Source organism: Tamandua tetradactyla, chromosome 8 (genome assembly GCF_023851605.1).
Source record: "Tamandua tetradactyla isolate mTamTet1 chromosome 8, mTamTet1.pri, whole genome shotgun sequence".
Classification (NCBI taxonomy): Eukaryota; Metazoa; Chordata; class Mammalia; order Pilosa; family Myrmecophagidae; genus Tamandua; species Tamandua tetradactyla.
Window position 1 is genome coordinate 98,875,710 of NC_135334.1, and position 16,784 is coordinate 98,892,493.

Consider the following 16,784-nt stretch of genomic DNA (forward strand, 5'->3'; position numbering starts at 1 on the left):
TTAAGAACAAATGACACATTTCTGAACCAGGAAGATTCCTAGGAGAAGATTTTGGGAAAAATTTTCTCACTGATTAAAAAAGAAACAAGGAAAAAAAAGAACCAAGAAAGAATTCAATCTGCCTTGCTTTTTTCTTGATGGAGTTATCCATATGTGATGCCTGGAATGACAGCAGCCATTTTGTAACCCTGAAGTGAAATAGCTAACACACTGAAGACAGAAGAGCAGAAATGTGGAAAGAATTAGAACCTCATGACATTGTCTGGGTTAAGCAACTGGATTAGCCCTTTCTCAGGACTTTTCTTATACAGGGTTGGTCTTATGTGTGGCTTAGGGCAAGTGAGCAGAGTTTCAGCTAAAAACATCTCAAATTATACCTCATTTTAAATCAGGGGTCAGCAAACTATGGGCCAGAGGCCAAATCCAGCCATCTCATTCATTTAGATAGTGTCTATACACATTTCTCTACAATGAATGAGTTGAGACCATATGAACTACAACACTGGAAATGTTTACTGGCCCAAAACAGAGGTTTGCTGAGCCTACTCTAGGTCCTGAGTGGTTCTACAAATGAACTAAAATTGTAACTTTTTTTTAGATCACTAAATGCTTGTCTTAAGTTTTATCAATGAATTTTGTGACCTCTTCCTGATTTACATTCTGTTCTTAATGGCCTAGTTGTAGTGCCTGCACACTCTGCAGCAAGTCACTTGATTAATGAAAAGTGACTTCACAACCTTAATTAAATAGCATATTTGCCGGTGGTGCCCACTTTTATTTACTAGATAAGCTCAAAGGTCCTCCTATCAATATATGCTAATTGTAAACTTAAAGGTTTCATAATAAAGGCAACAGAAATATAAGAAAGATATTAATCATAATGTAAATGGAGAATGTGGAAGCTTGCCTGCTGTGGATTAAGTTCTATAAACATTAGTGATTATAGTGGTCAGCCTTAAAATGCAGAGGAAAATCCTGGACATCAGTAGACTTCGTAAATGTGGCCCTGATAACAGATAGGAAAAATGGCACAGTATCAAGGATGTGACTCAAATATGTGTATATATGTGTATGTGTATATATATATGTATATCTATTATGTGTATATAAATACATATATGATATACATGTCATAATTACATAAGTTGTATTATATGGATTCTCCAGATATATATGTCCTAAGAATTGGCTCACACAACTATGGGGATCATAAAGTCTGAATTTTCCAGGCTGCAACCTGGAAACTCTGACAAAGGTAAATTGAATTTCCCAGGAGAAAATGGCTCTCTGAAGTTGAGGCAGAAATTCTTCTTCTTTCTGATATCTCAAATCCTTAGTTCTAGCTTTTAAGACCTCCAACTAAAAAGCTATTGGATTGGATAAGGAGTTCCTCATATTACTGATGGAAATTTTCAATGTTGATTGTAGATGCAATTAGCCATAGATACCATCAACTGATTATAGATGCAAATTCATCTATAAAATATCCTCACAGTAATAATCAATCCAGTGTTTGCTTGATCAAATAACTGAATGCCATAGTCTAGCCAAGTTGACATATGAACTTAACTGTCATATAGATATATGCATTTGTCTTCTGGACATGTATTAGGCATACAGAAGAGGGGCAGAAAGAATATATCCAAAGGTGTATAGTATATTGTTTGTCTTTAGGCGGGTGAGATTTATAGTTTCTTTTTTTATGTATACAAGTATCTTCTGTGATGTACATTCCTTGATCATATGTAAAAGTAAAATTTATTTAAATAAAATCTCATTCCTTGGGCTAGTACTTCAGGTATTGATGACTACAAAAACACTTTCATGGACCAGTATGGTAGATTGTATTTTCCAAAAATGACTGCAACATTATCTCTCAACTCACATCCTCTTATTAGCATATAACTATTATGTCAAGTTATCCTTCCTGTTGTACAGGGTAGATTGTGACTATGATGGAACTGAATATATGTATCTTATGAAGCTAGTTCATAAAGTCATTATAGCTTCGTCTCGGTTCTCTTGCAGTATTCACTCTCAGAACCTGGATAGCATGCTATGAAAAATCCCCAGGTGTCCACATGAAGAAAAAGCTACAATCTGCACTATCATATTGGTCATTTGAGTGATGCATCTTTAAAGTGGAACCCTCAATCCCAGATGAGCTGTCCCACTTGATGCTACAGAAATGATCAACCCTCACTGATGTTGGCTCAAATTGCATATTTTTGAGCAGAATAAATAATGGTTGTTATTCTAAAACCACTCTGTTTTGGGGGCAGTTTATTACACAGTAATATATAGCCAAATCCAGCAGCATTATATGATAAATAAAAAGCAGACAATGGAGTTAAACAGACCTAGATGTGAAACTTGACTCTGCTAGTTACTAGTCCTTGGCCAATTTTCTTAACCACTCTGATTCTCATTTATAATATGAATTTGCAATAATACCGCTCTCCTAACAGTGTTGTAAGAATAATAAGATAATATACATAAGGTACAGAGTAATAGTTCAATCATTATAACTGCTATTTTTGTGTTTTGTTGCTAATGTTCTGTAATTATGTTGGAAAGAGGAGCCAGTATCAGTTCTGTTCATCATAGTCAGATTAAGATTCAAACACATGGAATCTGAAGTGTAAGGTAGTTAATCTTCTTGCTATAATATCTCTAATTCCTACCATTAACATACTCAGAAGGACCTTAATCTCTCCAGCAAGAAATATCCTTCCTCTGAGATGTAACTCTATCAACTCTTATAATACTTTAAATGAATAGTCTCTTGGGTTCCGTGAAGAGGGGAGTTCTGTCTTCTATATATTTGCATAGTTGTATGAGAAAAGGAGAGCACCAATTCTCAGAGGAGATAGTGATTAAAGTTGGGAATCATTAGATCATTAAATCAGTGATCAAGCAGAAAAGACTTATATGTAGAGACTCAAGAGTTTACATTATTCCTTCTCCTGCCTAAATCGTGACTCATGTAATCTTTCCTCCCCCCACCCTCAACCAACAAAGACACACAGACACTCAACCATCTGTGTAGAGGCACTATGATCCAAGTGGCAAATACCAACAAAAGTATTTTAAATCCCTCAAAATGACACCCATCCTTGACATTAGGTTCCTTCATGAAAGAAATTGTAGTGTTTCATACTGTCGTAGAATTAACAGATGTATGACTTAGGTTTCACAGCATTGATAGCTGATCTCACCGATTTCGTAGTAGGTACGGGAAAGGAAAAAAATGCTATGCTGCCACTTACACAAAGCTGTATCCAGGCCATGTGGTGAAAGCAAAGTTTTTAATAAAAAAAAAAACCAAAAAAACAAACAAACAAAAAAAGTAAGTAAAGGCCATCCACACTAGGGACAGTGTGCTTCTGAGAATGTGCACCGCCCTCTTTCAGGTGTACGCAAATCATGTCTCCTTCTGCAATTACCAACAAGTGGTTCCAGCCTGTCCATGACCTCACCATTGGTGCAGAGTTTGATGCCTGTATGGTCAACAGTGATAAAAAACAAATCAAGCTGCAAATATGAGATATGGCTGGGCAAGAATCGTGTCGGTCTATCACCTGTTCCTACTACAGGGGCAGCTGAAGCTCTACTGGTGTAGGATGCTACAAGGTATGAAAACTTCACCCACCTCACACCCCATGGTTTAGAGAATGCCTGGCAACATTCCATCCCCAATATGTTTATCATGTTGATTGGGAATAAGTGTGACATAGAATCCCGGAGGGATGTAAAGAAAGAAAAAGAGGCCTTTTTTTTTCACTCAGGAGCATGAACTTCAGTCAAAACAGCCTCTAATGCTGAAGAGGCCTTCATTAGCACAGCCAAAGAAATATGTAGGAAGATCCACCAGGCCTTATTTAATGTTCTATAATGAGGCAAATGGAATCGATTGGATACCAGCAGCCGATTTCAACATCAGTGGGGCCCTGTATCTCCCAGCAGAATTCTTGTGACCTAGGGTACAATTCCGGCTGTTGCTAAACACTTGGCCTGCACTCTTTTTTTTCTTCCTGGAACAGGTTCAGATCAAGAGGCTTAAAGGAAGAAGTCTTGCTTGCTTTGGCTGACAGCAACATCTTTCCAAGATGTGATGATTTGCCTTTCCACTTAAGACCAGGGAAGAAATGGGGCCCTTACTAACCCATCCTTCTTCAGGGATTTGAGCATTCCCTATAGATTATGGCTCTTGTCATCCTTCTATTTTAATTTCTAAAATCATAAGATTACAGTTGTTGTCACTTCAGTTCAAAATAAAAAAAAAATTATAAGCATATACAATCTGCTCCCCACCAAGAATTAGTAGCAAGGGTCAAGATCATTCTGCTTGAGCCCTTGAGATTGCTGGGATTTAGCTGGCCTTGGGTGACAGAGCCTCTACCTGGAATTTCATTGAGTCTAAATTCCTTGCCTTTAGGGGTCCACTTGCCACTTCCTGAGAATTCTTGCAGAAGGTAATTCGTTCTTACTTGAATTGCTCAAGGATGCTGAATACTTCTCCATCATCCCACTGCTAATTTCTTTTTCTTAGAGTAACTCTAAAACTTTTGAGACTAATAGAGTTGGTCCTGAAACTCTGGTCACTAATCATTACCAAAAGGAAATTTTCTTCCGCTTCTCATTTTGTTTTAGGGACCTAATACTGCAGTCTCGTTCATCAAACAGACTTCTCACTTCTTACTATCCCTGTTTTGACTTTACATACGCTAACCAAACTTATCTGCTTACTGGATGTGACATTATTCCTACCTCCATGCCTTTGCATGTGTCCTACTCACCACTAATATTATACTTGAAGTCCAGTCTTTTTCCTTCAGGAAGCTTTCCGTGACTGACTAGGGCCTTCTAAGCAATTATTGACATGATATCCTTAGCTTTCATGTGTTGTTTATATTTGTTGGTATTTACATTACTTTATAAATATATGTGTTGTAGCTGTTTTGTGTGGTGGATCTGTCTCCCCATATGGGTTAAGAATAAGAACCATCATCCCTTTATTTTTATAAAAGCACCCCTCAATCTCCCAACATTCTTCACAGTGGCCAGTGCTCATGTGATCACTGAATTTGACTGACTTAAAGATTTAGAACAGGTTCATTTCAGACTTCAGAGGAAACAAAAGGCCTTAGAGACATCTCTTTGGAAACTCTATCTAAATTTTTTCCATCTTCTTACTCTGTGTTCCACAATACTCTTCTCCCTCACTTCTCCACCCTTCCCTGGCTCTTTGCCTCCATTCCATATAGCATAGAGTGAAGTTGCCTGCTTCCAAGCAACAAATAAGGGGGTACGTCATTCATCTCCCCAAGAGCGTATAACATTGTCTTAGCCAAGTTTGCCTTTGTCTTGCTCATCATGTGTCCTTCTGGGTCAACTGTCAAATCTTATTGCCTTGGTTTCCATTCTCTTCCATAGAACTGAAGTCTTATAAGTTTTTTCTAATTCTTTTGTTGTTGATGAATTGTTTCATTATTAAATATATGCATGCAAGTAAAGTAACAAAAAAGTGAAATGAATCATAGTGGGTGAATTCGAAACAGCAAGTATTTGAGACAGATGGACTAGGCTATTAAAACTGCTTTCCTGTTGTTAATCTCAGTGACATTGATTTAGTCATTTACATTTTAGCATTTTTTTTGTCTCTGAAATTGGTGCAAAAATTGCCAACTCTCCAAGTCATTAAGCTAAATGAAAATGGGTAATGCCCTGATGTGGGGGCTTGATGCTTAATAGACATTCTATAAATGCCTCAGTTCTTCGTCCCACTTATTAACACTATTCCTTGTGCAGTGAATACTGTGGTGTACACATACACACATGAACATATTTTTAGTTGTTGATGTTATTCTTAATAGCTTCCCAAAACATTCTCAGTTACCTTGAATTTACGAAGAGTGGAAAAGATAATAGATGGTGAGTTCAGTAGAAATACATTAGGCTGAAACATATACAATTGCCATTTTTGATGCAAAAAGGGCCAAACATGAACAATTTAATTTAATTTTCCGCTAATAGATAACACTGTGGTTTGGATAGCAATAAAGTGTTTTCCATTGGTTAATTAATGGGCAAGTTCTAGACTGCCAGTGGGAAAGACCTCATAAAATCAATGCCCTGGTCATAGAGAGACTTTCTAGAGTAGAACAAGTCCACTGCAGCTCACTTGGTGCTTTCCAGTGACAGAAGCAAAAATCAACCATCCTTGCTAAGCAAAGAAAATGATTTGATACTTTGGGTAACTGTTTTAATTTCTCATTCATTATAAGTGCCTTGAAATCAGGTCTCTGGGCACTTGATAGAACAGTGTAAAATCACTGAGCCCCTGTTCTTCACAAATAACATTTCTATTCCCTTGAGAGTCAATTTATAAAAGGAGACTTATAGTCTAGCACCTTATACCAATTGAGTTATCCACTGCAATTTCCGAGGCATAGTGTGCTCAAGCATAAATATAGGGTATTCACCAACCCATCTATATCAACACAGACACTCAGACAATTATTTGGTCTATTGCATTAATTCTACGACATGTTAAGTGTGAATGATGATAAGCCTTAGATACCAGGAGTGACACTTGAAGGTAATGAGGAAATCTGTCAGAAGAAAGTGGCTACTCTGTTGATACATGTATCAATGGAAATAACAGGTGCTTTCCAGTCAGCAGAAACTCTGATGGAAGAATCAGTTTTATCATTTAGTATCTTTATGACCTTGGACAATATACTTCAATTTATACTTTTATACTTTAATTTCTTTATCTAAAAATAGAGATAATACTGCTTTTGCTTAGTGAGTTAGTTGTGAGTATTGAGTGTGATTATATATGTCTGCTTATATGCTTTTGTCAATCATAAACAGAATTCAACATATTAGGATGCTTCAACAATTATATAGTAAGTCACGGCTATGTAACAGAAACTTGGGCACAAACTTGGAAATGCAGGGCTCCTGCTCTAAAAATGTTTACAGTTGACTGGGAGACAATAAGGAATGATTTCATTTTTTAATACCTCTATTGAGGTAATTGATATACAGTAAGTGGCACATTAAAAGTGCAAATTTGATACATTTTAACAAATGTGTACACCTGATAACCATCACTACAATCAAGATAATAAACATATTCATTACTCCCAAAAGGTCCCTTGTGCCCCTCTGCATTCCTTCTCCATGCCTTGTCCCTAGACAACACTAATTTGCATTTTTCCAACTAAATATTAGTTTATGTGGGTATGAATTAATTTTCGTTTGGTTTCTTTAGGGCAACATCATTATTTAGAGATATTTTGAGATGCATTCATAATTGTTGCATATGTTAATACTTTATTTTTTCTTATTTCTAAATACTTCATTCAACAGTTTGTTCATCCACTCACTAGTTGATGGGCATTTCTGTTATTTCCATTTTGGGCTATTATAAAAAATAAAAGCAGATAAAGAATCTTCATGAACAAGTTTTGGTACAGACATATGTTTTCATCTAGTTTGTGTAATTACATAGGAGTGGAATGAATGAATTATATGAAATGTACATGTTTAACGTATTAAGAAACTCAAACATTTCCAAAGTAGTTGTACCAATTTACATTTCCACTAGCAGTCTATGAGAGTTCCAATGCCTCTGTATCTTCATCAAAACTTGGTTGACAGAATTCCCACCTGCCATGCCAGAGACCTAGGTTCGATTCCTGGTGCCTGCCCACGCAAAAACAAAAACAAAAACAAAACCTTGGTTTAGTAAATCTTCTTAGTTTTAGCCTTTTTAGTAGATATGGAGAGATCGCTCATTTGAATATTTGCATTTTCCAAATAACTAATGATGTTGACTATTATTCATGAGCATATTTGCCATTTGTATATCTTCTTTGCATGTCTGGCAATATTTTGCTTGGATGCCAGACATTGTGAATCTTAACTTCTTAGCTGTGGATATTTTTGTATTCTTGTAAGTACTGTTGCGATTGGTTGTGGAATGCAGTTTAGTTACTTGAAGCAGTTTGATGCTTTCAGGTCTTGCTTTAAAGATTTGTCAAGCAAAATTGCAATAGTGTTCATTCTAGGATAAAATATTCTTTAATACTGAGGCATGTCACTTCTGTGTACTCAACCCAAAGGTCCTAGGAATTTTGAGTTTTTTCCAGTCTGATGTAGAAACAAACGTTAGCCTCAGCCCAGTGTGACCATAAGAAACTCTTACCTCCAACAATACAACTAAACTTGAATTACAGAATGAACAAGGCACATTTATCTTTCTGAATATTCTTGCATTTGTTGAGAAGATTCATTTTGTTCCCAAAACTTCCCCTCTGAGACTAAGGCATTGAAAAGTCCCCTGAGTGAATATTTCTATTCACTCAAAATGCAGCATAAAAAGAGTTTGTTTTAAAGTTAAAGGCACTGAAGCTTTCATGGGGAAGTATGAATGAATAATAAAATAGTTTATCAGCACAGTCTGAGTTTATTTACCTTCTAAATGAATAAATGTTTTAATATTTTGTTTAAAATGATGTTCTACAACAACAAAAGTGATGTTAATTTAGGCAGCAGTTAAATGTCTTCATTTATGAAATGCCTTAAAATAAAACAATTACCACAATGAATTTATTGATGATTTCAAAAGGCTATTTTAAGTAGTCTATTAAAATGAAGAAATAAAAATCTAACAAACACTGGGAAAGGATGTATCATTTACTGATTGATTTTAGAATGTTTTGTTTCAACCTGGGCCATCTTTTCCTTCTGATGTAATGTATAATTAACTTTATTTTAAGTAAATATATTTATTTCATTTACATGTCTAGGAAAACCCAAAAGCCTCAAACAAAGTTCATTATAAAATGCTAATAACTAACATTACTAAAAGGCTTTTGATTTTATTGTTATTTATTATTAACAATTAATATTGTTAAGTAAAAGAAATTGGCCGCCTGCGTTGGACATTGCTAGGAAAAGACCCTTTTCCCAGAATGACTTATTCAGAAGACTGAAAGCATTGGCCTTTAGGGTTTGGGGAAAAATGGAACACACCTTACAGGATTGTTGATAAACAATGCCTGGTGATAAAACTCATTTCAATCCAGTAGATAGAGTTTATGAGAATGGACAAACATACAATGCTAATCTATGTACAGCTAGCTGTTCCATATTTTGAAAGACCCCCCTACCCCATGTAAAATGGAAACAGTATCAATCAGAACATTTCCTCACGTTTCCACATTCAACTTATATGAGGATCCCCTTTAAATTCCAGGGGTAGACTTCCCTTCTACTTTCTGAATGGGGTCTTGCCTGATTCATAAAGTACTCAATAAAGCTGTTAGATTTGAAATTGCCTGAAAAGTTTTCTTTTAGGCTCACAAAAAATCATGCAGAAATAGAGTTCCCATATACTTTTTTTATCATTAAAAATTACATTAGTGTAGTAACTTTGTTACAATTGATTAAACAATATTATTATAATTATATTATTAACTATAGTCCATGGTTTATTTACATTAGGGTTCATTGTTGCATTGTAAATCTTTTGGGTTCTTTCTATTTTTTAATTTTTATGTTAGTAACATATATATATAACCTAATGTTTCCCCTTTTAACCGCATTGAAATATGCAATTCAGTGCTGTTAATTACATTCACAGTGTTGTGCTGCCATCACCACCATTCATTGCCAAAACTCTTCCATTACGTCAAATAGAAATTCTACAATTTAAGCATACCTCCTTATTCCTTGGTAATCTATATTCTGGTTTCTGACTCTGTGCATTTTCTTATTCTAATTATTTCATAATAGTGAGATCATACAATGTTTGTAATTTACTGTCTTGGGCAATTTCACTCCTCATGACTTCTTTAAGCTTCATCCCTGCTGTTGCATGTATCAAAACTTCATTCCTTTTCTATGGCTGAATAATATTCCATTGTATGGATATACTACATCTTGCAACCACATTATTCATTGGTTGATGGACATTTGAGTGGCTTTTATCTTTTGGCAATTGTGAATAATGTCGCTAGGAACATATGTGTACAAACATCTGTTTGATCCCTGCTTTCAGTTCTTTAAGTTATATTCCTAGAATTGGGATTTCCAGGTCCTTCTTCTTTTCATAGTATTTTTGGAATCATTTAAAAAGCTCATTCTTCCTGATTTATTGAGAAAGTTGAGAAAAGAAAATTGTGGCTCTTGGTTTAAGTGGTTGACTCATTGTCATTGTTGTTTGCAATTTTGATTTTCACTTTGTTACTTTCCCAAAGCAACTTTAAAAAAAAATTAGAGTTGGGCATAAACTTTTTAAAGTATATTCTCTCCACCAACTTATCCTGGGAACTTTCCTATCTAATATTTATTTATTACTTACCACTACTAATATAGTCCATCACCCATTACACAGAATCTGAAATATGTCATCCTAATCTTTATAATACAAAACAAAGGTATTAGATTACAGACAAAGCAGTAGTGAGTGAAAATTTACTCAACAGTTTTCTAATATATCAGAGAATTTAAAAGAAATCAAGACTATTTGAATATTTTCTTAGCTACCTAAATGAGATGGGGGAACTGAAATGCTCTTTATGTTAGAAGCTCAGTTTTTTCATTTGGAAATATTTATTGAATGCCACCTATGTATGGTATTGTGATAAAATGAAGCTTGAATCTGTGCTCTGAGTGCATCATTGCTGCTCAATTCATACTCGACTCAGCCCCTAGAATAATATAAAGAAAAAGAAAGGGAAAGAGATGGAAGAATGAATAGGAAAGTGGCAGAAAGAGCACCTGATATTCAAGCTGCTGCTGTGTAATCTTGGGCCTCATTTCCCTCATATGAATATTAGGGATAATAATAATATTCACCAGCGTTCCTGTGAAGATTAAATGAGATCATCACTACAAAGTGCCTGAAGCAAAGTCAACACTCAATACAAGATAATTGTCAAAATGTAGCTGAAGTCAATCATGGGAGTCATCTCTCTTGAGACACAGTCTATTCAAAATCCTTGATGGCAATATGGATGGACAAATCAAAGTCAGAAAAGCAAATCTGAGGAAGTCATGAAATTAAGTGAACTCACTGTTAGAAAATCAAAACAAGTCATTCATAATAGAGACAAAACACTAAACTCCAATAGAGCAAGCAACAATATAAATACAGAACAAGGAGGAACAGACTAAAGGAATTCAGAAGAAAAAAACAAACATAGGGATATGGTCGGCAAATCTAAGTAGAGTTGGAAACGAGCAGAATATGCCAGGATCTGAAAGTAGGCTTTTCTTTCTTATCTGCGCTGGCCAAATGCTCTTTGGAACCCTGGGCCCCCCTTGGCCTGCCTTTGTTTAAAAGGATGAAGTGAAACAGGAAAAATTTTTGGAGTGAATGGCAGTGATGGGAATAAAACCTTATGAAGAAATGATGTAAATAACAAATCGTTTGACTTAGTAAACAGCACTCTATTAAGTGATGTAATTCACACCCAAGTTCATTAGCTCCATATTTTTCTGGTGTTTTTTTTCTAAAACTATAAAGAACAGGAATAAAAAAGGAGGAAAGGAAAAGACAAGAAAGAAAAAGAACCTGAAATTAAACAAGAAATTTTTTATTAGAAATATAAGAGAACTCCTTGTGTAATAACCCATGGAAGAAATGGCCTGAGGGTGTTGTTTGGTATTTATCCTTTACATGTCCTTCATCCTTCAGCATTTTTATAATGCAAAGACAATTCATCTTAGATTGTTTACATATAATATTGCTGAAAAGTGGAAAGCTAGAATGATGAATAATTCAATAAATACACAACCAAATTTAACTCACTAATACTAAAATGAAAAAAGTAATCATGTCCTGGGTACAAAGAATAATGATGTATAATAGCTTTAAGACTAAAGTAGAAATTGAATTCCTAAGTAACATGATAATATGCGACCTGCCAGGTAATGATAATAGCTAATATTTCTGAGCGTATATCCTTTGAGAAAAAGATTATGGTAAGCCCTTTACATGAATGTTGTTAATTTACTCCTCACAAAAAAAATTGTCAACATTATGAATATTGTCATTTTAAAAACTCTGTAACAATGTTTTAAATAAGGACACACAGAATGTAAATTGCAGAGCTGAAGGGGAAACCCAGGTAGGCACAATCCAAATGCCAATCCCATTACATTAAATTATGCTGCCTTTTAGCCTAAATTAGATACTGACTTTGCATGTACTTCAGTCCACTAAAGAGAGTGGAACAGAAGAATGGACAATTGCAATATGTAACAGAGATTTGTATAATCCTTTTCTTCTTTTAAAGTACCCATTATTTTTTGTAATGTGATTTTATTGAGATATAATCTCACAGCATAGAAACCATCTGAAGTATATAATCACCGATTCACAGTATTATCACATAGTTGTGCATACAGCCCCATAATCAAATTTGGAACATTTTCATTACTCCAAAAGAAAAATAAAAATTTAAAAGGAACCCTAATACTACCATACTCCTTATACTCCCATATTATTGACCCACAGCACTGATGTGGTACATTTGTTACCATTTATGAGAGTATTAAAATACTATTAACTATAGTCTATAGTTCGCAATAGGTACATTTTTCCTATACACTTCTCTATTATTAATTCCTTATAATAGTGCCATACATCTGTTCTAGTTCATGAAAGAACTTTTATATATTTGTACAGTTTTATATTTATACAGTTAATCATAAAAATTGCCCATCACAGTGTTATATATTTCCATGTTTTAACCTCCAACTTTCCTTCTGGTGACGTACATGACTCTAAACTTCCCCTTTCCACCACACTCACACACTATTCAGCACTGGTAATTATTCTCATAACAATATGCTACCACCACTTCTGTCTACTTCCAAATGTTTATGTTCACCCTTAGTTAAACAATAGGCACATATTAAGTAACTACTCCCCATTCTTTAGCCTCATTCTATATCCTGGTAACCTATATTCTAGATTTCATGTCCAAGAGTTTACATATCATAATTAGTTCATATCCATGCGATCAAACAGTATTTGGCCTTTTGTGTCTGACTCAGAAAGACCTCTTGACTCTATTTGAAATCTCTCAGCCACTGAAACTTTATTTTGTTTCATTTCTCTTCCTCTTTTTGATCCAGAAGGCTTTCTCAGTCCCATGATGCCAGGGCCACATTCATTCCTGGGAATCAGGCCCCCTGTTGCCAGAGAGATCTACACCCCTGGAGTCATGTCCCACATAGGGGTAGGGCAGTGAGTTCACCTGAATAGTTGGCTTAGAGAGAGAGGCCACACCTGAGCAACAAAAGAGTTTCTCAGGGGGTGACTCTTTGGCATAATCATAAGTAGGCTTGGCTTCTCCTCTGCAGGAATAAGTTCCATAAGGGCAAGCCCCAAGACTGAAAGCCTGTTCCATCGAATTGACAGTCTTCAGTGCTTGTGAGAATATCAGACTTTCTCCAGGTAGGGAAGTTCAATATTTCCACTTTTTTCACCAGTCCCTCAAGGGGACCTTGCAAACACTTTTTTATCTTTAGCCCATATTACTCTGGGATGTAACGGGACATCAGACCAACTTGTACAAACCAACAAGATCTCACTCCCTACTCAAGGTTCCATGTAATTATGGTGTTTGAATAAGCTGACCATACAAGTAACCATGACTTTTCTTCAGGAATCTCTTGCTCTGAGATGACATACTTGGAAATAATTAGGATCTTATTTGTTTGTACTAACTTATCTTGGCATCATGCTATTTCCTGTTTACAAATTAATTGCAAACCAAACAAAAAAAGAAGTCTCTTTCACTTAAATACTCATCAAAATAGAAAATGTAAGTTTGACATCTAAAATTCTTTAGTTCAGTAGCCTCCATGTGGTTGAGAGGGTATTTTTCAAAGTCAAATAGGAAAGAAAGAAAAGGAAAGAAAAGAACAAAGAACTTTCTCATGTTCTTGTAGAGATAAAAAAAAAATGAAATCATTCTATACATTACCGAGTTTGAGAAGCACTTTTTTTGTCTTCAGATAAAAGGAAATTATTTTTTAACAGAACCATTAGACCTCAAAGCCAGTGAATCTGAAATATGATCAGTCAGATACCCAGGGTACTCTCATCTGAGATGTCTGGCACAGATCAGATGGCAAGCTGCCTCACAGTTTCATGCTGCATGCTTTAATTCACTCTCGCTCCCTATGGCAACATTGCAACACATTTGGAACAAGGTTTCACATGTAATGTTGAACTATAGAGAAAAATAGCCCTTTCATAGTTGGTACATGGTCAAGCTTAGTTTGTGCATTTCCCTCTTATGCTACGTTGAATTGTTCTATTTGCCTAAACTAAAGAAACAAACAAATGAACCCCACTGTCAGAAATGGAAAAGCAGATAAACATGAGTCTTTAGAAATAAATCTAATACATTTTTACAAAAGAAAAAATATATATTCTGAGTTATTTCCAATTAGTATTTAGATTACTAAATATTGCATAACATAGTAAAAGAGGCAGCAGATGGCGAGAGTTGAATTGATGAATACAATCAACATTATGTTTTAAAATGTATTAACAAAGAGATAAATAAGGCTACTCATAAATGACATGAAAAAAAATATTTAGTTTGTTGCATGATATTTTTTCCAGGGAGTAAAAATTGCTAGATGCTCTGTCTAAGCAGAACAAGCAAATGAACTGATGTTATCAGAACAATGAATGTGGCTTTTCTACTGAATAGCTCCAGGATTAGTGGTGTTTCTCCCATGGCTATTTATGTCACATTAGTACATACATTCATTTCCTGTGTCCAATGAGCGCAAATTCACATATCATATATTGACTTACTTAGAATTCAGTCCTCTCTCTCAAAATAGAAGGCATAGCTTAAACTGAAATAGTCTTCCTGGAAATGGCCTTTTAGAGGTAATTTCAAAGAAAGAGAAATGCCTAAACGTGACAGGAGCCCTGGGTTTCTAGAGATAATTGGATGTAGCCTTCTAAACCTGATGACATCAATGAAATCACACAAAAGCTCAATAGTTTCTGTGTTACTATTATGAGGATTTTTTAAGATGCAAAAAGTTTAAGTAAATATTGCATATTTGACTTGCACCATCACAATGGAAATGTTGCAAATAGAAATCTCCTTTGTATCAAACTTCAAATCTCTGAAAACTCTAAGAAGAATTGGTACCAAAGGGCCATGACTTTATGTTTACCTCATGCCATTAATTGAAGGGGACACCATCTATAACTTTTCATCTATAGCATAGTCAGCAAAGTGCAAAGGCGGTTATTGCTCCGATTTGTTTTCTTATCCGAATGCCCTGCACTTTTATAAATAATAATTACTTTTAAAGAAGAGTCATTTGGATTCAAAGCCTTCACATTACTCTCATTTAGTACTGCAATAGATAACGGGTAGAGGTGGCTCTATTGAAATGAAAATTTAATTTTATTGGGCTTTAAGAATATGTCAGTAGGTATTTTAGGGGAGATCTTTTGAAACGTCAAGGGAAAGGTACTAAATATCTTGCAAGTAGGATGATATCCACGATCTCTACTGCCAACAAACAGAAAACTACTATACTATTATATTTTAAAATATTTATTTTGATATCATATGCATGCTTATATTTTCAGCAGCAATATACATACTAACAACTTTTAGAGTGTTCAACTTTTTTTACAGCGTAAGTGTTCATTTCTCATTATTGGGGAGAGAACATGGTTTCACAGAATGAAAGTATGTATTATTATCATCACAATATTCCAGAATTCACTAGCTGTGCTTTCTGCTTAGTCTAAATTTATTTTAGAGGCTTTCTATGAATACGTTTCCTGTTTAAGTTATATTCTCATTCAAAATTTCCTATTTTCACTGATTGTAGAGGGAAATGAGTCACATAAGTAGAGAAAAAATGTTCAATAAAAATATCAGTGGACCATGGGCCTATTGTAGGAGACCTGGTCTTACACCTACCACTAAGGAATTGCATCTCTCTATTTCTGTGACTTTCAGGGCCCACTAAGTTAAAATGAAAACCTCAATGACTGTTATTCAATGAAAACTAAAGAGAATGGCACATATAAACATATGTAACACTTTAAATATTGCTCAGTGTCAGACTGACATCTAAAAAATCAGCAAGAGACCCGAACTCCTGTAGACCTCAGTACCTTTGCATTTTTATATAGATTAATTAGTAAGTTATTTAAATAAATAAATCATTTGGGAATTTTAAAAATAAAATTATTCAAAGATTCAATTATGTCAGATGTGTCTGTTAGAATAATTACACTAAAGAAAGTACTATCGGATCCCAAATTATTGCAGTAAGTCAATAAATATTTATCAGTTGTCTATTACATAAAGGATATTTTCTTACAGTTGGGGCTATAGTGGTAATGAAAACTGATATTTCTGTCCCCAGAGATGGGGAAAGATCACCATTAGGTAAGTTAATACATAAGATAATTTCAAGTACTGATGAATACTACATGAAGATGAACTAGAGTACTGTGAAAAGAGAGACTGAAAGGTCTTCTTTGAGAAAGTACTTTTTGGGTTGAGACCTGAACAATGAAAAGTGAGCCACAAGATGATTCAGAAGTGGAAAAGTCTGTGCATAAAGTACACAAAGTGCAGAGTTGCTGCCTGGAAATATACTTGGCCTGTCTACATGACAGAAAAGCGACTAGGGTGGCTGGACATGGTGAAAGAAGGGTGAGTGGAGAGAGAAGCAATCGGAGTAAAGTTAAGCAAGCA

At 35.0% G+C, this 16,784-nt stretch overlaps 1 pseudogene; it reads left to right on the plus strand.

The window, feature by feature from the left end:
• The first annotated feature begins 3,415 nt into the window (after positions 1 to 3,415).
• On the plus strand, positions 3,416 to 4,005 carry LOC143643696 (ras-related protein Rab-2B pseudogene; annotated as a pseudogene).
• Positions 4,006 to 16,784: the final 12,779 nt, after the last annotated feature.